Source organism: Dromiciops gliroides, chromosome 2 (assembly GCF_019393635.1).
Source record: "Dromiciops gliroides isolate mDroGli1 chromosome 2, mDroGli1.pri, whole genome shotgun sequence".
In the NCBI taxonomy this organism is placed as follows: domain Eukaryota; kingdom Metazoa; phylum Chordata; class Mammalia; order Microbiotheria; family Microbiotheriidae; genus Dromiciops; species Dromiciops gliroides.
Genome location: NC_057862.1, coordinates 60,519,155 through 60,543,198, shown reverse-complemented (window position 1 = coordinate 60,543,198; position 24,044 = coordinate 60,519,155). Strand labels below are relative to the sequence as shown.

Genomic DNA, 24,044 nt, shown 5'->3' with positions numbered 1-24,044 from the left:
AAGAAACAGGCAAACATCTCGAGGAGAGCAGAGTGACCTGCATGGGTGTGTAGTATACATAGATACACATACGTTATGTTCACACCTGTGAGATGGGACCAAAAAAAATCATTGAGGTCTGAAAGAGGCAAAGAGAAAATTCAATCTCACTGGAGTGTAATAGGAAGAGAGAAACTTCTTATCGAGCTCATCTAGAGTATTTCTCCGAGAAGGTAAGAAAACCATTTAAAGCTCTTATAGGATTATAAGTCCCTCTGACAAGTCTGATTATTTTTGAGGCCTAATTCCATTAGGGTATCAGGAAGGCCAATGGGGCATCCCTCTACTAACTACGGGGCAAGACGTCGAGATGGATCTTGACAGAGAACATCAGAGGTTAAGAAGATGCAAATCTCTACAACTGTTTTCAGCCAAGAAGTTCTGACCTATATCAAGTGGCACATTTACACTCACCCCTACATACCCCTGTGCTTCCAGACAAGGAGGAAGAATACACAGCTCCTGACCACCCCCACCCAAACTCTGCATTTAAAATCCCTTGAGCTGCTGGGGAGTGGGAAAGGGAATGGCTCTGAGCTTCCAAACAGAAGCAAACAGTCACAGCTGGCCTTCAGCGCTTCTCAGGGTGCAGGTGAGGTAATGCTTAGCTCAGCACTTCGGCAGGACCTCCCAAGGGGACTGTTTGGCTCCAGGTCAATGAATCTTGTCCAACAGCTGCCTTTTGACTGCCCTCCAACTCCAGCAGCCACCAGTGACCAACATCAGGGGCCGATGTACTGGGCCTTCCCGGGCTCCACCTCTCAAACCCTGTCTCCTCAAAGCCTCAGGCGTTTTGGAAACTTCCCCAGATTTATTCACGGATTGTTACCTGCCTATTTTTTTTTAAACACAGAGAAACATAAAAGTGTCTGCTGGGTAAATAAATAGGCTCCAGTCAGGGGAGAAGCCAGGAGTCCTTGACTCCTGGTCCTTCATACAAGCTGTCTCCAGTCACCCAGGATTGTCTGTACCTAAATAGAGGGAAACTAAACAAAGAAGGAAAGCGCATAGTATATGGTGTACTCGTATGTGCATGCACACCTACACCACATCCATACGAACACAGTCAGGCCGGAGTAAACTAAGAGCTTCATCCCAGTCCCATCTATAAATGAGAAAGGCTGGCCAGGACTATCTTTAAAACCAGCATCCTGTCATCTGGTCTCTCCCACTATCCCCCAGTAGGCCAGCTTGTCTCCTCACTGCCCTGCCATTAACTCTTGCTCATTCCTGCCCCCAGTCCTTGTGATGTCTCTTCCTCCACCTGGCACACCCAGCCCATCTTTCTCTTTTGATTCAGATCACCCCCATACTCCAAGACCAAATTTAAGCTTCCCTGACCACTTCCACCCTGTGTTCCAGGCCCACTGAAGCTCAAATGTCTCCCTTCTCCACTTCCTCCCGACACTGGGTGTCTGTATCATACGATGGACCACTGTGTTGTATTCTATCCCTTCATGTGTGCCCCAAGTAGACTAGCAGTTCCTTCCTGCGGGGACTGTGTCCTCTGCTCTTCCCAGATCCCCTATAGGGCCTCGCTAAAGACACTGATGAAAGGGGTCTGGGATTAGCAAGAGAGAGACAGACACACACACACACACACACACACACACACACACACACACACACACACACACACCACTATAGAAAGAACCTAAAGAGATGGTAGAGAACCGTCTAAAGAAGAAGCCAGCACCTCCGGATCTCCCAGGTTTCTCTGCAGCTCCCCTGTTCTCCCCAGGAATCCTCACCTGATGCTTGATCATGGTGTGGATGTGACCTGGGATTCTCTAAGGCTATGCCAAGTGGAACTCGAGATCTGGCAGGTCCTCTGCCAAGCTGGGTAGATTTCCAGACAGGCCCTATGACAAACCATATGCTTGCCATCCAAGGACCACTTAGCTAAGTTTGGAGAGGCTCTGAGCCAGAGGGTTGGCCACCAGATGATGAATTTGTTTTGGCCCTGGCCAAAGACCATCATCTTGGAGGGACTACAATCTACATCAGTGAAGGAGGTACCCACACCAGCCAAACCACTGGGTCTCTGCAGCACTCAGATACTCTTTCCAGGGAGGTGATACAGACATTTCCTAAGACCTGGGAGTGTTCAGAGTTAACAGAAGTACATCTCTATAAGCCATTTCTTTGGGGTCTTTCGGCAGCTTTGGGAGACCAAGAGGAGAGAGGAACCTCAGGGTCCAACATCTTAGTCCCTTCTGTAACTAGGATGCAAAACTCTCCCCTCCCCCATTTAATGTTTCTGAACTTTGCAACTTTGAAGTTCTAGGACACAACAATAGCTTCATATAAAATCTGTCCCGTGGTTAGAGTAGGTAATGGAGGAAAAAAAAAACAACACACAAATTCCCACCCTGTCTCTCTAAGGTTCCTGCCTGGGGGAGATTTTGTTTCACCCAAGACTACTGCTAAAATATAAAGCTGGTCTATGATGAGAGATAAAGAAATATCAGACCCCATACCTGGAACTCTGACAAACTTTAAACCAGAAAATGTTAAGAGCTGAAGGAGGTCTTTGATATTATCTATATAGAGTTTTAACACCTGAAACTTGTGTAACAATGATCACAGGTCTGGACCCAACATTTGAGAAGCACCATTAGATATTTCAAAGAATTTCCAGATCTATCAATTAAGGCATTTTGTGATACAGTGTAAAGGGCATTTCGTAGAGCATCACAGGACTGGGATTCAAGTCTCAGCTCTAGCATGCATTCTCTGTGTGACCTTGGACAAGTCACTTCACTGGGGTTAGCTCATCTAAAGAGGGGGTTGAATCGGGTGATCTCCGAGGTCCCTTCCTGCTGAAAATCTATGATTCTATGCTCTCATTTGATTGCAAAAGGACTCTGTGTGGGAAGAACACAGGAACTGTTATTCTGTAGAAACTGAGGCTCAGAGGCAGTCAATGAAGAAGATTGACCTCTTGGTTATTATTCAAGTTATTCAAGTGTTAAAGTGACAGTACCACCTGAAGAAGTGTGTTTCTTAGCTCTCTCTGCCTCAAGCAGAAGGCTGCAGGTGAATCCAAGCTGATCTAACCTGCTAGGTGAGCCAAGTGTACAAGTCCTGCCAAAATCCTCCCGCACCCTTTATACACACACAACTGCTCATTCAAAAGATATCAAAGCTGAGCAGAGAGCACTTGAAAAGTCCAAAGAAAGTAACATTGTTGGTACTCAGAAAGGGAAGAAGAAAAAGGGAGGAGGAGGAGAGGGAGGAGAAAAAGGAGGAGGAAAAATCCCAACTCCAAAAGCTCCCCTAAAACCAAAGAAAAAGTGGAAGACAGTAAAAATCTCTGGACCATGGGTCTTAAATTCACTGGCTGAAACTGGGAAATAACATCATGTTATTAAACTTCAAACAGTACCAAGAGCCTTGGATTAGGAATCAAGAGATAGGTGTTCTAGTCCTGGCATCCCATTCATTATAATGGGAGCTTCTTGAAGGAAGATAACTTGTTTTTGCCTTTGTATCCCCAAACTTAGTTCCTGGTACTCGGTAAATGCTTAATGATTGTTAGACGACTGAGTATTTGTTGTTGATGATGACGACGATGATAGTGATGATGCCCCTAATTCACTATGTGATCTTGGCTAACTTGTGGTCTCATGTTTTATCATCTAGAAGCGTGTAGGAAACAACAAACGTAGGAAACAACCACTAAGTTCTCTTCCAATGCTAATATTCTGTGAATCTAAATTCCATGACTCAGTCTGCCATGTCTTACCCCACGGCATGTGGGCTTTGAGATAATGGAAGACTAGATTTCTATGAAGAAGCTCTTGACTCCCTGTACTTAACTTGGGCAGTTAAGCCCAGATTTTATGGGGAAGTAGGCTACTCCATCAACACTCAAGGGCCATAGTCTGAAGAAAAGCCCAATGGATATGAAGATGAAGGAAACCCCAGAGGATGGGGCAGTTTGCTGCATTTCCTGGAGTCCGGTGTGAGTGCCAAAGGAGCTTTCCCTGATTCTTCCTCCTAAGAAACAGTTCCATTCTTCTATCAGATCTCACACCACACCTGGCTCTTATGCCCTTATGATGCATTATTTTGTATTATAGTTCTTCGTACATGGATCATATCCCCCAATAAAAGAATGAATTTCATGAAGACAATGAACAAATCCTTATGGTTCTCTGAATGTTGTAGGAATCTGCTGGTAGTAAATGATACCTGAAGTTCCCTGTCACCTGTAACGCCCTTCCAAGGTGCACAGGCTGGTGAGTATCACAATGACTTCCAAAGTAACATATGTCAAGAAGACCAAGGACCTGGTTTGAAACTTTACTTGTGGGGGCAGCTAGATGGTGCAGTGGATAAAGCAGTGGCCCTGGACTCAGGAGGACCTGAGTTCAAGTCCGGCCTCAGACACTTGACACTAGCTGTGTGACTCTGGGCAAGTCACTTAACCCTCATTGCCCCACAAAAAAAAAAAAAAGAAAGAAAGAAAGAAAAAGAAACTTCACTTGCTGATGCTTTCTACCTGTGTGATCTTGGGTAACTCACTTCACCAATCTGGGCCTCAGCAGTCTTTTCTATCTCTATATCTTTGATCTGAATTCATTAATCAACCAGTCTACCAGTTTTTGATGGATATCTACTATGCACTCAGGCTTGTGGGGGTGACACAGAAAACAAGAAACCATGGCCCCTACCCTTTAGTAATTACTGTCTGGCTATTGGAAAACAAAACAAAAAACCCCCAGGACACATATAGATGCATATCCAAGACCCAGGCAGTGGCTGAACATCCACAAAATCACAGCTAAGTTGTGGGATACAGATTTGAAGCACTCTGGGAGTTTGCCAAGGAAGAAGATGGGAGAGGATCAGAGGGAAGGGAAGGCTTCACTGGAGCATCGAGAATTAAGCTAAGCCCTGAGGAGAAGGAGAAATAGAGCTGGCTAGACAGAGAAGAGATCATTCCATGAGGCTCCTTCCCCAACCTTGACCCAGAATGTCCTCCCCTCTCTTCTCTGTCAGAATCCTGCCTCCTTCAGGAAACCTCCCCAAAGCACCCCAGCCCAGATTGCTCTCTCTTTCCTCTGCACAACACTGACTTTGTCCCTCAGCTAAGCAACCAGCATCCACTGTTTGGTATTATTAGTTATCATTTCTTTTTAAAATTTAAAATTTTATTTGTGGTTTATGGAATAAAATGAGCATTTCTATAACATAGCATGATAAAAAAAATTTTAAAAGATGATCAGTTATCTTTTCATATGTATATATTACACATACACAAAGTAGGTGATCGCTATAGCAGATTGAGAGATAGAAAGGATGGAGTCCAACCCTCTCATTTTGTAGGTGAGGAAACTGAGACACACAGAGAATATAAGTGACATGCCCAGGATCACACAGCTCCTAAGCGTCTAAGGTGGGAAATGAACCCAGGTCATCTTCCTGACCCCAGAACCAAAGCCTAATCCACTCTACTGGTGGAGTCAAACTCAATCAGACATGGTGCAGCTAAACTGGACATTGAGATCCCTGATGGCTTCGGATTGATTTAAAATCACATATTAACATTATCTATGTTCTATTGTATTTTTATTTATTTTGTTAAGTGTTTCCTAATTACAGTTTAGTTCAGTTGCCATTTCTGCTATCTAGCCATCCATCATTTATCTATTCATCTATTCACCCACATCCACAAAATACAGACATATGTGTGTATAGATATACATATATAGACATTATATATACACATATATCTATACACACATCTGTACACATAACATGTATATGTGCATATATAATATGTATTAACCATTAACAATATGCATTATAGACGTGTCTAATTCCAATGCCATTACAAGCACTTGGGTGAGGGGAGGCAGGGAAGGAGAGGCAAGAGCTGAATTTTGTGCCTTTCCCCTAGCACCTTCAAAAATGTCATTGACTTGAACCTGATCCATTGAGACAAAACTATATGGGCTGATGCATCAAAGGCTATGGGTTCTATAGAAGGGTTCTCTTAACCCTCTGTGTGGCAGACTGGAGCCTAGGGAGGGGCTAGTGAAAGGAGAGATAAAAAGCTCTCAAGAGTTTCCCTGGAGGAAGAACAGACCAGCCTCTCTGGGGGAATAAATACCACCCAAAACAAACAACCAACCAAACCAAACCAAACCAGGCAAAAAACCCAGACAGGACAAGAGTGCTGAGACAGACTTTCCACTGAATAAGAGTGAGGGCAATGTCAAGATGGTCAAGTGATGGTCAAAAAGCAAGGAATGAGGGGCAGCTAGGTGGTGCCCTGGATTCAGGAGGATCTGAATTCAAATCCGGCCTCAGACACTTTACACACTTACTAGCTGTGTGACCCTGGGCAAGTCACTTAACCCCAATTGCCTCACCAAAAAAAAAAAAAAAAAAAAAAAAGCAGGGAATGAACACACACACACACACACACACACACACACACACGTTTAATTTGGCTTATTAAGATTTTCTCCATCACTTTTTTAGGTCCAGAAAACCAACAAAACGATAAACCAAGTCCCGATTTCTGAGGTGTAAACGCTCCCACTGAAAATTAAACAAGTGGTTGAAGAGCTTGTATGAGCTGACTCTAGCACACCCCGGGTACCTAAGACATCAGCCAGTTTCTGTAGTCATTTTGTTGATGAAGAAACTGAGGTCCACAGAGCTAAAGTCACTTCTAGAGCAAATGAGAGGATTAAATCCTAACATTTTAGGATTGTAAAGAATGTTAGAGACTAGAATGCTGGGGTTCATGTTCTTTTTTTTGTATGCCACCACACCTCCAAAGAAACTGAACTGGCTGTGGGTTGAGCAATGATGGCTGGGATGGGGAGATACCACTGCAAAGGGTCAGTCGTCTTGGGGTCTGAGGCACTGGATAGATATAGGCTTTGGCTTCTCCTTACAGAGGGATCTCCAGCCAAAGAAGGAACCAAGCAGAAGCAGAAGAGCACCCCCCTTCCCCCCAGTTTCCTGGGTTACCGCCAAGGAAGCACCCCCCTCCCCAGAGGAGGAGGGGCTGAATAGTGTCTTGGCTCTGCCCACATGCTCAGGAAGTATCTGTCATCTTGGTCACAGCTGACAGTACTGCGATGTGGAGCTGGGAGTCGGGGTGAGTCACTGGGCTGGTTTTGTCAGTGAAGTTCAAGGACATCTGTGCCAAACCCAGAACAAGAAAGGATAATGAAGACCAAAGAGACTAGCTCTATGTCACGGGGGATCCAGAATGCTCGCTGGCTTGTTCTGGTTGCTGTGTGGGAGGAGAACAGGAAACCTTGACCTTGAGTACCATGAGCCAGCTAGCTTGACCTCCCACTCACCAACACTCATCTCCCGCCTGTGTCAGAAGCTTCTAAGAATCTGAAATTCTCCTGAGGTTCTTTCATCTCTCTCTGAACGGCTGCCACTAACCTTTCTAAGCCAGGAAGCTCTTGCTTAGGTCTAACCTTTCTAAGCCAGGATGGTCTTGCTGGGTCAGGTCTAAGCTCATCTCTCCTTCCCCAATTCCCTAAAGTTTTGGGGCACTCTTCCAGATGAAGCGTTGGGTCATTCTTCCAGATGTCCTGGGCTTAGCTAGTGGGAAGGTTTGTCTTCATAACATTTTCCATGGAAATATTTTTATGAATATTTCTCTGATGTCCAGAGAAATAAATGGAACCAAGAAAATAGCAGACACAATAACCACAACAATGTAAAATATTCACTAACATGTACTTTTAACAGAAAAACCACTAGCGGTTCTGGAGAAGAGATAAGGAGGCACACTTCTGTCACAGCGAAGAGGTGGGGAACTACCGGCCATAATACCGTATACACTCTCAACAAAATTTCTATAATGGATATGTTTCCTAAATTGTTTTTCTTTGTCATGAAGGAGGGGTCAATCTAAGGATGGAGGGTGTGTGTGTGTGTGTGTGTGTGTGTGTGTGTGTGTGTGTGTGTGTGAATAATTATAAGGACAAAAGGCACCAATAAAACATTTTTTAAAAATCATGTTCCCAGCCAGGTGTGTTGGTACATGTACATCTGTAGTCTCACTGCTGGGGAGACTGAGGCTGATAAGTTTCAGAGTTCTGGGCTTTGACAGGGCCACAGCTTATTTGGGTGTCTGCATTAAGTGTAGCACCAATATGGTGAACCCGAGAAGAGGAAGACTGCCTAGGGATAGGTAAACTGACCCAGGTCAGAAATGGAACAGGTTCAAAGCTTCTTGTTTGATCAGTTTTGGGATCAGGCTTGTGAGAGGCTGCTGTACTTCCAGCCTGGGCAAGATAGGGAGAGAGCTAGTCTTTAAAAAAAATCCCCTTGGAATACCAGGTAATGGGGCTTCCAGAGACAGCATCTTTGTCCAGCACAACCATTTTCCTAATCACCTGACAATCTGCTTGAGCTCTTCTGGAGGCCAGAAGCTGAGACTTGAAAGGGATTTCAGAGGCCGTCTAGCTTGGTCACACCTGAACAAGAATCTTCTCTATGATATATAACAGGGATAAAATTCATCCTTTTGTTGGAAGGGCTCTGGAAGGGACGATCCACTGTCCTCTCAATTTCAGGGCACTTCCCCTTAAAGTGAGTGAAAATACCTTTCTTTAATGACAAGCAGGACGATTTCAGAAAGGCCTGGAAAGACTTGTATGAACTGATGTATAGTGAAGAGAGTAGAACCAAGAGAACATTGTGCACAGAAACAGCAATATTGTTAGATGAAGAACTGTGAAAGACTTGACTATTCTCAGCAATACAAGGATCCAAGACAATCCCAAAGGACTGTCCATGAAACATACCACCCACCTCCAAAGAAAGAACTGATATTGATGGAACACAGACTGAAGTGTGCTCTTTTTCACTTTCTTTTTTTTCTTTTATTCAAGTTTTCATATACAAAATGACTAATATGGGAATGTTTTACATAATCGTACTGTATAACCTCTAACTGATTACTTACTGCCTCAAGGAGGGGAGGAGGGATAAAAATTGGAATCCCATACTATAAATAAAAATGTTTATTACTTAAAAAAAACAAAAATAAAAAAATTTTTAAATGCTTTTCTTTGCAGCTACCCCTCAGGGCTCCTCATCCCTCCGGGATCATGCAGAACAAGTCTAATAATTCCTTTCAAATTCGTGAATACAGGAATCCTGTCTCTACTCAATCTTCTCTAGAAACACCATCTTCCTTGAAGCAGTCATCACCTCCTATGATCTCAATCAAGACCCTTCACCCTCCTGGGTCATCCTCCTCTGAACTTAATCTAGATTATCTGTGTCTTTTCTAAAATGTGGCACCCCAAAACCAAGGCTAACACTCCAAGTGTAATCTGACCAAAGCAGAGTGCAGTCACCCCTATCTCCCTGAACATGCTAAGATTATACAAGATTGTTGGCCTCCGTGTCAGACCGCTGACTCATTCTGAGCTTAAGAGTTCTCTTTGCTAAAATCGCCTGTTGCTTTTCTGCAGAATTGGTGCTTGGTCACCTTCCTTCCCTATCTTTTCTTGAGAAGGTAATCGTTGGAACCCAAGTGTACCAGCTGATGGGGTGACCACATACATGTAAATTCCATGATGAAGAAAGATGCCTTTCCCCCTCTGATAAATTAAAGCTTACAGCTACAACAACCACCTGGATGTATAACACTTGATGGCTACAAAGTGGTTTAGTAGGTATCTTAGGAAACAACCAATCAAAAGGATAAAGTTGTCTGCCCCCTAAAATCCTACCCAAATCCTTCTCTTTCCTGTGACTACTGTTTAGGGCTGAAGATGGGGGGAGGGGAACAGAGTTTATTTTTAAACCCCAAAGTAAGAAGGCTTCTCCTACAGGAAGCAATGCGTTATGGAAGAATGAGCAATGACACTCTCTGTTCACTCCCAGCTCTACCACTGGCTTCCTGTGTAAACTCCAGCAAGTCACTTAATCTCTCTCTTGGCCTCAGTTTGCTCAACCGTCAAAGGGGGTTAATGGTCTAATGGCCCAGTCTACCTCCCAGGGTGTTCTGGGAACAGCTAAGAGTCTCAGCTGAGATAATGGACGGGAAAAAGCTTTGTGAAGTCTAAGGCAATAGTGGTGGCATTAAGGTTTCGAGGCAGCCTATTTCTGCTGCACAGAAAAGGGCAGCTCTGGCATGGGAAGGGTGAGAGGCTCTGAGAATCTCAGCAAGTCACCCTCTTGAAGCCTCAGTTTCCCCACCCAAAAAATGGATAAGAATGCTTTTGCTACCCATGTCCTAGGTTTGCATGAAGAAACTGCCCTGGAAACTTTAATGTGTAATGTATGTTTGAACAGCTCTCTCTGTAAAAATAAATAAATAAATAAAAATCTTTCCAATGGTGCTGTGAGAGAAGCATCTCTGAGGCTGGGATTATAGAGAAGGGTGAAGCTGGGCAGAAAAATGGCTATCTCTTACCACAGCATGGTTAAATACCACCTTGACGCAGAGCAGGGGTTTGTAACCTGAGCTCTGTTACCTTGTAGATAAAAAAAGATGTTGTTGATAACTATACTTCATATAATGGAGGTCCTTAGTAATCTTCTCTTTAAAGACATTATTCAGAGAAGGGGTCTCGAACAGTCGGCTGCCATACAAGTAAGGTTAAGAACTCCTGACCGAGAGGAAAGAGCAGTGATTGTTGCTACATTTCCTCTGAGTTAAATGAGCTGGCCACTGAAGTTCTTTCCAGCTTTTTTCTAAGTAACGATTCTGTACTTTCCTTGGGCTTGGCTCCTTTGGTAGTCCCTTGTTACCATTAACCTCTCCAACAACTTATTATAACCCTTAGGGAAGGTATCTCCCTACAGACAGGCACCAGCAAATCCCCTTAGGACCAAAGTGTCATTGATTAAAGATAAACACAACGCCCTCCCCCCAACTCAGCCAAAGCACATCTTCCCATTCCAGGGACCCAACTTGGAGCCAGCTCCCTGGCTCCCATCCCTATGCCCGATCAATTGATGGCTTCATATTGATTGGCGCCTAGGAAGCACTAAGGTACTCTTCAGAGAGACCTCGCTCTGCCTAAGGGCCCCCAGTGACTCCTATTCTGATCCCTCCCTTTACCTCTCTTAATGCTATGGGCGATGGTCAATGAACTATCTTGTGTTCCATGTCCATTCTTGAGGTGAGAAGAGCAACACTTCGTACTTCTGCCCTCTCTTTGATGGAAAAAGCACTGGACCAGCAGTGCTAGGATCTGAATTCTGCCTCCAACTCCACCACTAATTAGCCATCTGACCTTGGCCAAGTTACACAACCTCTCTAAGCCCTAGTTTCTGCATTTGACAAATGGGAGTAACTAATACCTACTCTATACCTTTTTGATAGGACTTTTTGTGAGGATCAGCTGCAATAACAGACATGAAAATCTGAAAAATATCCCTGTTACACAAAGGCAAGCTGTTAGTATTTGGAAAGTCAAGACTTCTTTGTTTTCCACCAAGCTTCTAGTTACTATGAGGGAGTACAAATTCTTCTCATCTGGTTGGTTCTCACTAAGGAAGTTCAAAGTAAAAATAACCATGACTACAACTTTCATCTAACCCAATCTATGCTGGTGACCAGACCAACAGTACAAAAAAGGGAACTAACAAAGCAGCTGTAACAGACCTCACCACTCCCTGGATCCCAGGTCACCTTCCTCAGACAGATAAGGAGGGAGAAAAGACAAGGTTTCCACAGGGGATGAGGAATGGGCTCCCACTCTTTGCCACCAGCACAGGATTTGAGACAGTCATGGCCAAGAACCATAGAATTCTAGACCTAGACGGGACCTCTGAGCATCTAATACAACCTCTCCATAGTGATTACAACGTAGATCTTGGCATGGGATACTCCAAAAGAAGTACCAGCCGAGGCCTTTATGATGTGTGAATTATGGACAAGTATGAGCATAACCCAACACATAACATTTTATCCCAAAGTCTGGGGGAAAGTGTCAGCCACTCATCATCATTTTTGGCCCCACACCGCATCAGTGTCTAAGAATACAAAATCTCCTGAGATGCTTTAACCTTCTATTGGCAGATGCCAAGGAAAGAGAGGTCTTCAGGGCCAAGGATATCTTGGCACTGAGTCTTCTCAAACATGAACCCCCCCCCACCAAGGAAACAATTGTCCAGACCGGACTGCCAAGTATGCCCACCTGTTATCCCACCAACACCAAGACCCTACAGTTATATACTCATCTGCTAGTGCTTTGGGGGACTTTGAGCCAGACCAGAAAAAAACAGAAAGACTCATGACAGTGATGTCAGAATCCTCCCCGAATATTCCTAAGAGACCCCTCTGAAGAAGGACAGATTTTGTCACTAAGGCCAAGGACCATCCAGAGATATGACCACAGCCTTAGCTCCTGTCTTGTTTCAGCTTAGCCATCTGCCAGGAGGCTGCTACCTTTCAGACCTGCCTGGGGTCATTCATCCCCCTCACCTTCATCCCCCTCCAGTCCTGATTGGATGCCTGTTGTGGTGTGTAACACCAACATCTAAGTTGCACACTTTGATTTTATTGCAAGGAGCCTGCCTCCCAAGCCCTCTCATACAAGTGTCCCCTTTCTCCCTACCCATTTACGCCAAACCCTTTGAAATACTCCCTCCAGGCTTTTAAACAGATACTTCTAGTCCTGGCACTTAAAGAGAGGCAGCATCCAGAGTGCTTAGGGAACCAAGGGGAAACTCCTGCCAACTTCTGAGACTGGTCCAAATGCCCAGATAACTCCTCTGCTCGGAGCTTCCTTAGGAACACTTGTCAGGAGTCTGTTTGGGCTTATGTGGCAAGTATTTGCAGAAGACAGTCTGCCTGAAACAGTGACATCACCAGGTACCATTCCCCTGGGAGCATTCAGACAACATTTTGACAGTACAGGCAGCTTAAAGTTCCAAGATGTGCTGTGAATGCCTTGGGTATAGGTTTTAAAAAATGATCAAAGGTTGAGGAAAAAGTCTTTTAAAATGCCTGCTTAACAATCAACACTCCACCTTTTTCTTTCTTTCTTTCTGAGATGGGGAGGTCCTGAGGAAAAGAATAAAATTAGCCAGCTTTGTGCAGCTTGTAGAGGGGAGGCACAATACATGGTAACTGTATGCAAATACGTTCTACTTTTCTATGGAAGTCCGCCTTTTCAGTCTCTTGGGCTGTGCTCTCTCCATCTGACAACATGCAACACAGGGCTTGCTCTACCCACAATGCACCATCTCTGCCTCTGTCTCACTCACTCACACACACACACACACACACACACACACACACACACTCACATACACACAGAGCCTCAGTCAGACTGGAGGACATCCCCAGCACCCCAGCGTCTTCCCCACCTTCAGCCCTTGTCCTTCTTCCTCCTCCCCTCCCCCCTCAACTTACCCACAAGTCACACTTCATTCATACTAGTTCTGCTCGCCTCCCCTCTCGCTTCTGGTGCTGGGGAAAGGGCCACATATGGCTGGGAACAAACAGTTCTAGGCAGAATTCAGCTAGTGCAGAACAAAGGCTGGGAGCCTGCAAGGGAGGGCAGGCAGCCTTCTTGTGTCTGCACAAGGCAGCCAGAAGCTGTTCTCCAGCCCCTGCTCCCCTCTCTGCCTTTCTCCTCCTCGGAGGGCACCCTGCGCTCGCTCACTCGCGCTCTCTCTCTCTCCTTTCTCTCTGCCTGTCCAGCTACTGCACAACACACATCAATTATTCATCGCTTGTCTCCGAGTTTCCAGGCAAAACCAATCACAGATGGAGGCTCTGCTAATGGGGCCGCTGCCGCGGTTGCCAGCAGCCTGTTTGTGATCGGCGACAATCCTCCAGAGACAATAAAGGGAATCGGGTTAAGCTGGAAAACTTCACACATCCCTGAGCAGCCCCGAACAGGGGAAAGGGGGGGGGGGAGGGAGAGAGAAAGAGAGAGAGAGAGAGAGAGAGAGAGAGAGAGAGAGAGAGAGAGAGAGAGAGAGAGAGAGAGAGAGAGAGAGATGGGGGCAGCTAGGTGCCAGGCTTGGTGGGCACCACGTCTAGGGCTCCCCAGTAAAGCAAGAGCGTGGGCTGGTTTAAATGCCCCTGGTGGGAAGGACATGGATAGGGCTGGGCGAAGGGTGGTTCTTAAGGGGGGGGGGGGGAAACCAGACACACGTTTCTTTTTTCTTTTCTTTTTAGGGGGGGAGGAAGAAGATCGCCCTCCCCTCCAAAGAAATAAAGGAAAATCTCACCTCGGCTGTGTGCCTGAGATATGGGGCGCTTCTCTGTCTCTCTAGTGATCCATTTCTTTCTCTCTCCCACCACGAGAGCGTCGCACACACCCACCCGCACACACACTCACGCCACACACACGTTTTCAGACAGACACAACCACTTTACAGAGAGAAAGAGAGAGAGAGAGAGAGAGAGAGAGAGAGAGAGAGAGAGAGAGAGAGAGAGAGAGAGAGAGAGAGAGATTGATTTTGAGGTGGCTCACATTTCAAACTTACAGGGAGGGCTGGGGCACGTTTCAGGACAAAGCACAGCTCCTGCCTCCAGCCTCCCCTAGAGGAGGCTAAAATTCCAGCCGCCCTAGCACCCCCCTCCCCTCCCCACCCCATCCATTAATTGGAGGCAACACTTGTTCGAGTGTGTCCGACAAATCATCTCTCAAACCCAGGGGGCTGGAAAGTCTTTGGATTAGGGACCCCTAGGAGCTTAGAGTGACTACAAGAATCAAACCTCCCCGGCTAATGAGTGTCCGGGAAGGAAAGGCTGGCTGGGTTGGGGCCGGAAGGCTAGGTTAGGGGCCAGGAAGGGGGCATTCCAAATGTACCCCGAGGCCACATTCTGAATGAAGCTGGGGCTGCAGATCCATAGCTAGATGGTAGCCATGGGGAGGGGAGGGGAGGGGAGCCCAGCCGTAAGCCTCCCCACCCACCTGTCCAGAGGAGGGGTAAGGCCAGCTGTCTGATCAGAAAAGGCTTCCTAGGGCTAAGACCAGCAGTAGGAGGTGGGTACCTTTCTTAGTGGGGGTGAAGGGTACAAGGGCAGAGTGGGGGCAGGGGTGGCCGCTGGCTGGAGTGGGATTTACATAAGGAAGGTGACTTGGTCCTCCCCTTCTCTCTCCATCCCACCCTCTCCCCAGCCCCCCATGCTCCAATCTCTGGAGCCTTGTACAGGATGAGAGTGCGCGCGCACGTGGGGACACAGACAGACACAGACACACGGAGCCAGCGGACCATGTGACTCGCCTCTAGTTCCGAGGGAAAACTGGAGGGAGGTTGAAAGCTGCTGCGGGCGGGCTGGCCCAGCCTACCCCCTCCAGACGCAGCATCCTGTGGTGGCAGCGGCCACTTTCTTCCCTGCCACTAGCCTGCCTCAGAGCTCCGGGCTTCCTGCAGCACGGCGGCGCTTCCCGGCACAGCAGGGCTCAGCGCCCCACCGGGAGGCAGCCGGCAGCCTCTCCCCTCCGGTCCCCATAATCACCGTGGGAGGAAATTCACCAGGGACCCTTGGAACGGACCAGATGTGTGTGTGTGTGTGTGTGTCCCTCTCTCTCTCTCCTCTCTCTCTCTCTCATTCACTCTCTCTGTCTCACTTCCCCAGAGGCTGATAGTGCTTCATCTCCTCCCTCCCCCACGCCCATTGCAGCCCTGAGTGAGCTGCTGCTCCCTCTCTGGGGCTCACTCTGCCTATATAGTGACCTTGGGCAAGTCATTTCACTTCCTCTTTGCTCCAGTTTCCTCATCTGTAAAATGGGGATAATCATAGCGCCTATGTTCCAGGGTTGTTGTGAGGACCAAATGAGATGATAATTATAAAACGCTTAGCACACAGTAAGAACTATATAAATGTCAGCTACTATTATCATAGCAATTATTATTTAACCTCTCCTTGCCTCAGTTTCCTTATTTGTAGAAACAAAGGGTTTAGATTGGTCTGCCTCAGAGGTCTCTTTGCATCTAAGATCCCCATGCTCCTACTACTATCAACCTGTGGAAATGATTTGAACCTGGGCAGAAACAAAACATAATTAGGAAGGGAGGTCTGTTTGCACTTGCTACCATGAAGAAATAAAAGATGGACAAAGAGTCCTAGAACCTTAGAGAAGAGACCTTATATGGTAAAGTGGAAAAAGCACTGGTTCTGGAGTCAGAAGACCTGGGTTCAAATCTTGCACAATGCTTACAACCTCTATGACCTCGGCACTAGCCTCTCTTAACACCACCCCCCTCCCCCAGTCTTCAATGTGCTTATCTGTAAAATGATGTTGGGCCAGTTGGCCTCTTGGAGCTCTTGTAGCTCTGGATCTACTGATCAAGTCCAAACCTTTCATGTTAGAGATGTAGAACTATACTGCCCTGAGAGGGGAGGTGATCTGTCCAAGGACCTGAGGAACTTCAAGATTTCCCAGTAGAACCCCCATATTTTGTCCAACATCTCTCTCAGGGACGATGTAATAACTAGGAACTTAAGTGTTCTGGTTCATTACAGGGCTCATTGCTCCACATGACAGCTTGTATTTGGCTCATCTCTGGTTTGGGATTATCAGCCCCCGTCTCTCCCAAGCCCCCAATGAAGAGCTGATTAAATGTCATTTCTTTCCCACCAGGCTTGCTTCTCAAATCTCCACCTGTCCTCCGTGCCTCCAAAATCCCCGCCAGGGCCAGTTCATTTTTCAGCCTCAGTCTCTTCCTTAAAGCCACCCGTCTGCCTGTTTGCCTTTGGAGTGGAAGCGTGTTAGACAAATCGCTTCTCTAGAAATTATGTACTTATTCCTTGTTTGACATAAATCTTCAACAGGACTCTAATCCCCCCCCAATGCTACTTGAAATATCACTTTCTATGATGACATTTTGAAACAGAGTTGTCATGGGCTTTTCGACCAGCACTCTAGTTAAATGGATTAATTCACACTTCATAACTTGCTGAATTTTGGACAAGAACAGTGTCATGTAGGAGAAATTCATCCCCATTTCTCTTTAATCCCCACCTCTCCCTCCCCCCTCAGGCCAAAGACTGGGACAAAAAAAGTCTTCTCTGGATCTTTAGGCGTGCCATTGAAGAATATTTCTTCTTGTTCTCATCCTACTCAAATTCTACCCATTACTTCCAGGCCCAGCTGAAGTGTAATCTCAGCCAAAAAAATCTTCCCTGACTACCGCAACTATACATAACCAACACTTTCAGCACTTAGATGTCCTTTCATATTTTATGATGATTTCACTCATTCAAAAAATATTTGCCGAGTGCCTACTGTATCTGAGACACTATGGAAACTACAGGAATCGGTAATATTTGATTCCAATCCTCTTTTTGATCACATTGGTTTTATGATAACACAATGGATCCAATTAGCCGAGTACAGTAAACCTCTCACATATCCAGAAATTAAACCACAAAAATTAAGTGTATAATGAATTCTCCAAAATTAAGTATCGTTTCAGTGTACTTCATTGCATTCTACATTCCTTGAAAGTAGATGCGCAACACTGCCAATGTGTTGATTTGTTTGGATTGATTTATTTTTTATTTGTTACAAGGGAAGTTTCTTTGTAGGCAGAGGGTACCATGGTAAGTGATGGTGTTGTTTAAAAAAAATAAGAGCAATAACATAACATTTTTAAAAAGTAGCTCTGGTGATGAGCTTACCACATATGGTTTATATCAAGGCTTCTTAAACTTTTTCCACTCGTGATCCCTTTCTGCCTGAGAATTTTTTTTTCTTTTTTGTTTGTAAGGCAATTGGGATTAAATGACTTGCCCAGGGTCACACAGCTAGTGTTAAGTGTCTGAGGCTGGATTTGAACTCAGGTCGTCCTGACTCCAGGGCCGGTGTTCTATCCACTGTGCCACCTAGCTGCCCCGCCTGAGAAATTTTTACTCGACTTCAGGTAAAAAGGTATATAAAAGAGGCATACATAACCTTTTACTGGTGCTAAATTTTTCTCAACCCCCACATTTAATTACATGACCCTATATGGGGTGGAGATACCCAGTTTAAGAAGCTAGGGTCTATATCATAAAACTATTAACCACAATGGCCCAATATAGGGTGGGCATAGGTGTGTGTAGAAAGAACATCAGCTATTGAATGGAATCCAAGTACTTTGGTTCAAATTCAGTATCTTTTAGATGCTGCCTCTGTGACTTTGGGTAACTTAGTATCCCTAGGACTCAGTTAACTTATCTGTAAATCTGTGATTTATATAAATCATAAACTTATGTAAATCATAACTTATCTGTAAGTCTATGATCTATGAACTTTTCCTGTTGAGGCTAGAATTCCCCCCCCCCCCCACCGAAACTAATTTTCCATTGTAGCACATTGTGGGTAGCCATTTCTTGGCAATAATTCATATCTAGAAGACCTGTAATGTGAAATGAGGCTATAGTACAATCAATCCCTAGTTATTACAACTTTTGGGCTACATAGAACACATCACCCATATTCTACAGGATATTCTTGTGAATGTATCCCTGCCTATAGATGGGTGAAGTGAGGACCAGGAAATTTGGGATGGAATAACAAATTGAATCAATCTAGGAGAAAGACTGGATGCTTGATAACTTCTAACAACTAACCTGGGTTGGTCCTTTCATCTCTCTTATACTGCTTAGGATTTGTTACACGTTTTGGGAAGATGGCAATTATTAATATCATTCACCCAGAATCAGAAAAGAGATGCATTTTTCTCATTGTGCAAGAATGTTTAGAACATTTTGCCATGAGCCTCTGGGTGTGTGTGTGTGTGTGTGTGTGTGTGTGTGTGTGTGTGTGTGTAGAAATAAAAAAAAATCAACATGTTATTTTCCCAAGTCTGGAATCCCATCAACTTGAAGAACACTACATGAGAACATTAAAAATACCAGCTCAGATCAGCCCAATGGTTCATGAATGAACCAGGATTCTGTTTCTCACTTTGGCACCATGGGGCATATTATAAAAAGAAATCATTGATGTCTATCTCATAAGATTCGTCTAACAAGTGTTTATGGAGTTTGTGTTGGAGACCTTCCTTGAGTGTTACTGAATCTGTCATAATTCACATGGAATGCTAAATGCACTGGCTCATATCAGAGCCACAAGGGACCTCAGCGGTCATATCACAGTAACTTAAGAGCCTGGATTTAAAGCTGGAAGGGACCCTAGGCATTGCAGACATTTAAGTGTACAAATGAGGAAGTGAGGTTCAGGAAAGTTCCACAGCTAGTAAGTATAGCGGGGTCAGGATTTGAACCCAGGTTCTTTGACCACAAATCCAGGACTCTTTCCACCAACTACTTTGCCCTCCAGTCCTTATCTGCACCGGATGAGGCTGGAAAGTGACCAATGGGGGGGGAGGGGGGGGGGAGAGAAACAACTCACAAACAAACCCAGAGGGGTAAATAGGGCTTTTCAAATGCTTAAAAAGCATGCATTTACAAACAAATAAGACCAGGAAAATTGAGGCAGGGCCTCTTTGAGACCATAAATTACAAATCCTTCTTACTCTTCCTAGAGGCGGTACCTCTTTTAGGCTATTCTTTCTGTTAGGCTATTTCCTATTAGTGCATGTGTATGGAAGCTAGAAAACGTCAAAATTCTTCTAAATTAGTAAGCAATTCAGGTTATCCCCTAATCCAGAGTGAGTTGGACGATGGTCCAAAGTAACTGAGTTGCCCACGTTTACAAAACACCAAAATAGACCGACGTCCCCCAAAGGCAGAGAGAGGCAGGAGGAGAGAGTGCGTGGAATCAAAAGGAAAAGTAAAACTGGACGCCCCCCACACCACCCTCTTAGTGACTGAAGAGACAAGAACCTTTCCCGAGGCTAATTCAAGGAAAATCTCAAGCAAGCAAGGTGTGAGCTGGCACAGCAGGGCACTCGGCTAACAGACCAAAAAGAGCACGGTGCGTGTGTGTGTGCGTGTGTGTGTGTGTGTGTGTGTGTGTGTGTGTGTGTGTGAGAGAGAGAGAGAGAGAGAGAGAGAGAGAGAGAGAGAGAGAGAGAGAGAGAGAGAGAGAGAGAGAGAGAGAGTGTGTGTGTGTGTGTGGACACTGAGACCCCCGGGGAATGATTAGGAGAGTGAAGGAAAAAAGGAAAGGAAAATCAGCAGGCGGAGGGAGAGCTACCTTCGGGATGGATGCCTGCCCAGGGCTGGAAGTACCCAGAATGCAAGGATCAATAGTCTGGTGGGTTTGTTCTCTGCCTCTCTGTGTGTCTCTCTTTTGAACTCCTCCTTGCCGTGGGCCTGGGCTAGCAGAGGCGCCAATAAATCACAGACCCGCATCCCAGTCACACAGCAGGCACCGCACTCGCTCTCCTTTCACTGCGCTCCAGGAACCTTTCAGGCGGAACCCACCTTGGCAGGATCAAACCAACTCCATCTGGGAGGGGTGGGGGAGGCCCTGCAGGCAGAAGGAGCAAGGAAGGCAAAATCTCCTCCCCGGGTGGTTCTCCCCGTCCGTACGCAGCTGACTACGCTTAGAGAGCTGGGCTGATTCAAGCCGGGTCCTTATCCTCCCCGCCTAGCTTCCGGCCAGACCTCTCCACTAGCGAAGAAGGGGAGTAGGGGGGCGGTGTGACTTTGTGTGTGTGTGTGTGTGTGTGTGTGTGTGTGTGTGTGTGTGTGTGCGCGCCCGGGCTGGCGGGCCTGGGTGGGGGTGGGGTGGGGAGAGAGGCCACAGCTTCTCTTTCTCTCCTGATGGGTGGGGTTGCTGGGCCAGGTCGTTCACTTCTGCCAAAGCCCTACTCCTCCAGCCACTTTGGCTTCTGGGCGGTCCCCTCCCCTTATCCCCCCCCTCCCCGCCCCCCTCCATCAGCTCCCTGCAAAGTGCTGCTTTGTGGTCAAACCTCGGCCATCGGGACGCTTCTGAGAGAGGCTGATGCTAATATAAGGTTACTACTTGAAGTTGGGCTAAACAGAAGAATGGGAATGGGGAATCCACGAGATGGTTCTTCCCTCCTATCCATGGAGAACCTCCCCTTAAAAGGCAGAAGAAGGCTTCAAGACTAGCTTCTACTTGGCAGGAGTTTGTTTATTTGGCTGATCCTAAGAGTCCTAAGGCTTCTGGAAGACCCTGGAGAGCTCTCCTGCTTTGGGCAGGGTCAGGAGTACACAGGCTTAGTGGGGAGAGCCAGTAAATGCCTAGAAGATGTTACTAACGAACCCCATGGGGGGCGGTGCGGAAGCGGGTCACAAGGGGTGGGGGGTAACTGGACCTAGATCGAGACAGATCTGGGTGCAAAGCCTGAGTCTTGACATTTGCTAACTGTATGATCATGGACAAGTCATTTAACTTGGTACCTGTAAAGAATGCTGGGTTTGGGTTTGGAAGGCTGAGTTCAAATCCCAGCTCTGTTCATCTCTGTTGACCTTGGGCAAGCTGCTTAATGTCTTTTACGCTTCATTTTCCTCATCTGCAAAATGAGGGGGTTGGATCTTAAGTCCCTTCCAGTTCTAAATCTGAGACGCTAAGAATTTTCTCAGAACCCTGATTTTCTGTTCTGCAAAATGGGGCTAATATCCACAGAACCCACCTCACAAGGATACTGAGGCAATAATCTATGTAAAATCTTAGTAATTGTTATTGTTTCTCCAATAATAGGGATGCGCTGCCTTGAATTACTGAATTAACTTTTAATTCAACAAATATTTTCAAGCCCATACATTTCTACTTACTGCCCCTCCCCCAAGGCTCTATGCTTTCTAGGTTATTGGGGATCAAGTCCGGGATGGGGGTTGGATATCTAAAGCTTAGTAAATCTGACAACAAGCTGCAAAACAGCAATTAGGATTGGTTCCCTTCAGGAATGATTTCTATACCTGCCCAGCTGTGAAGGAAGAAGAGCTCCAGGATGTCTGCCTAAGCTATCAGGAGACATACACACACACCCTGAGAGAGAGAGACAGAGAGGCAGAAAGACAGACACAGAACCAGAGAGAGAAAGCTCTGCTAAAACAACTGCACCAACTCTCCTGGAGCCGTCAGGGATAGTTTCAAGGCCAAACAGACTGGACGCTGCAATCAAGGAGACCAACCCACTAGAGAAGAGGGAGAGAATTGGTTTAAATCATTATTAAATTAAAGTATTTCCACTCTTCTCTTTCATTCTAACCAGCATCAGAATGCCCAAGGTCCACATGACTTCTCTCTTTAGAACCCAGAGATGATTTGATGCCATGGGAGGGGTACCAAATTGAGACCTGGGCTCTAAATTCTGCTCTGCCACTGTTTCATCTTGGACTTAAACTTTCGGAGACTCAGTTTGCTAATCTGCAAAGTTAGAGAAGTGACCCAGATGGCCTCCAAGATCTAAATCTATGATGCTACGACCTTTCGGGCCTCAGTTTTTCCATCCTCTAAGATAAAGGGTAGCTTGCTGATCTCAGGTCTCTTCCAGCTCCACCACCCTATGACGCTCTCTCTATACTAACAAAATCCCAGGGAACACTAGACCGTCAGTCTAGACACAGGGAGGTGGCAGGCTTTTTGACAGGCAGAAGCAGGCAAGCTAATGGGAAAATTACATTTAAAAATCAAGGGGGTGGGGGCAGCTAGGTGGCACAGTGGATAAAGCACGGTCCCTGGATTCAGGAGGAACTGAGTTCAAATCCAGCCTTAGACACTTGACACTTACTAGCTGTGTGTCCCTAGCAAGTCACTTAACCCTCGTTGCTCCACAAAAACAAACAAACAAAAAAATCAAGGGCGAAATTGTCAAGCCTATGCAGGCCCACCAAGCCTCGCCCCCAGGGAAATAGTAAAGCACCGAAAACCTTTGGATGGCTGAGCCACAAAACCCAATCTGTTTTTTTCTGTCCTATCCCTTCAAAAGAAACTTAGAAATCAACAGGAAGAAATTCATTAGGCACTCTACTGCCCTTCCCAATTCTCTTCCCCACTCCTTAAACAAAATCTAAACCAAAGAACGCTTCCTTTCTGAATTTTCCAAGCCCAAGATGTTCCTGCCCAATACATAATTCTTAATGAATATGGAAACAAGGATCTCCTCCAGCCAGGCATGGCACTGGGATCTGGAAGTCATCAATAATTTTGGCTATTAGCTTAGACAGCCTCTACTCCAGCTCTCACCACCATTCTTGGCTCTGGCTCTAATCCTTTGGGCTGGATTTTGACAGAGAGAATGGGAACTTGAGCTGGTGGCTGAGAGGAGAGGGTGAAGATGGAAGCTGGCCAGGGTTGATCCAGTGTCGGTTTTATTAAAGGAGACCAAAGAACCATTCTCCTGTTTGTACCATACATCTATACCTCTATCTAGATATCTATCTATCTATCTAATCTTCCATCCATCATTTCTCTCTCTCTCTCTCTCTCTCTCTCTCTCTCTCTCTCTCTCTCTCTCTCTCTCTCTCTCTCTCTCCCCCATCCAACTCTCTATCTAATCCTGGTGGTGATTTCATTGGTATAAGACACTTCTCTTGAAAAAATTCTCCCTACCCGTTGCAGATAATGATATGTACAGCCTTAGAGAGTTTGGGGGCGGCATTGAGAGGCACAGTAACATAGCTAGTATGTGTCAAAGGCAAGAGTTGAACCTAGATCTTCCAGACCAGCACTTTATCCTTCTTTAGTACCTTATAATACACCAATGTATTCAATTCAACAAACATTTATTAAGCACCTACTATGTACCAGGCACTGTGCTAGGTGATAAGGATTAAAAAGTCAAAACATCAAATGTTCCCTGCCCTCAACAAGCTTACATTTTTACACACAGTTAAATAAACGGAAAAAAAAAAAGGTAGAACAAATATAATTTGGGGTATGGTGGTGGAGAGTACTAACAATTGCAGGATCAGGAAAGGCTACCGTGTGAGGGAACACCCAAGTTGTTCTTTGGAGCAGAAACGTCAAACACATGCCTAGCAATACTCCCAAGGATAAAAACATAATTGAGAAATAGTTAAGTGAAAAATACAAAATAAAAGTAGAACATAATAAACAAAAATAATTAATTAAAAAAACAAACATAATTAAAAAATGAAAATAGAACATAAATAAAACTAAATAATAAAATAAAATAACAAACAAATAAAAATAGAACATCAT

General features: G+C 45.5%; 1 protein-coding gene across 8 annotated transcripts in view; it reads right to left on the bottom strand.

Annotated features, from left to right (window-relative positions):
* ZMIZ1 (zinc finger MIZ-type containing 1) overlaps window positions 1–24,044 on the bottom strand; it is a 469,106-nt gene that overhangs the window by 114,255 nt on the left and 330,807 nt on the right. Inside the window, exon 1 of one of the 8 annotated variants that reach the window (XM_043990038.1) lies at window positions 20,333–20,462. The exons of 6 other annotated variants lie outside the window; for them this stretch is intronic. The gene's annotated coding sequence lies outside the window, so the exon portion shown is untranslated. Of the gene's footprint in view, window positions 1–13,408; window positions 13,649–20,332; window positions 20,463–24,044 lie in introns of those variants that run through there. One more of the 8 variants, XM_043990037.1, reaches the window with a different exon arrangement.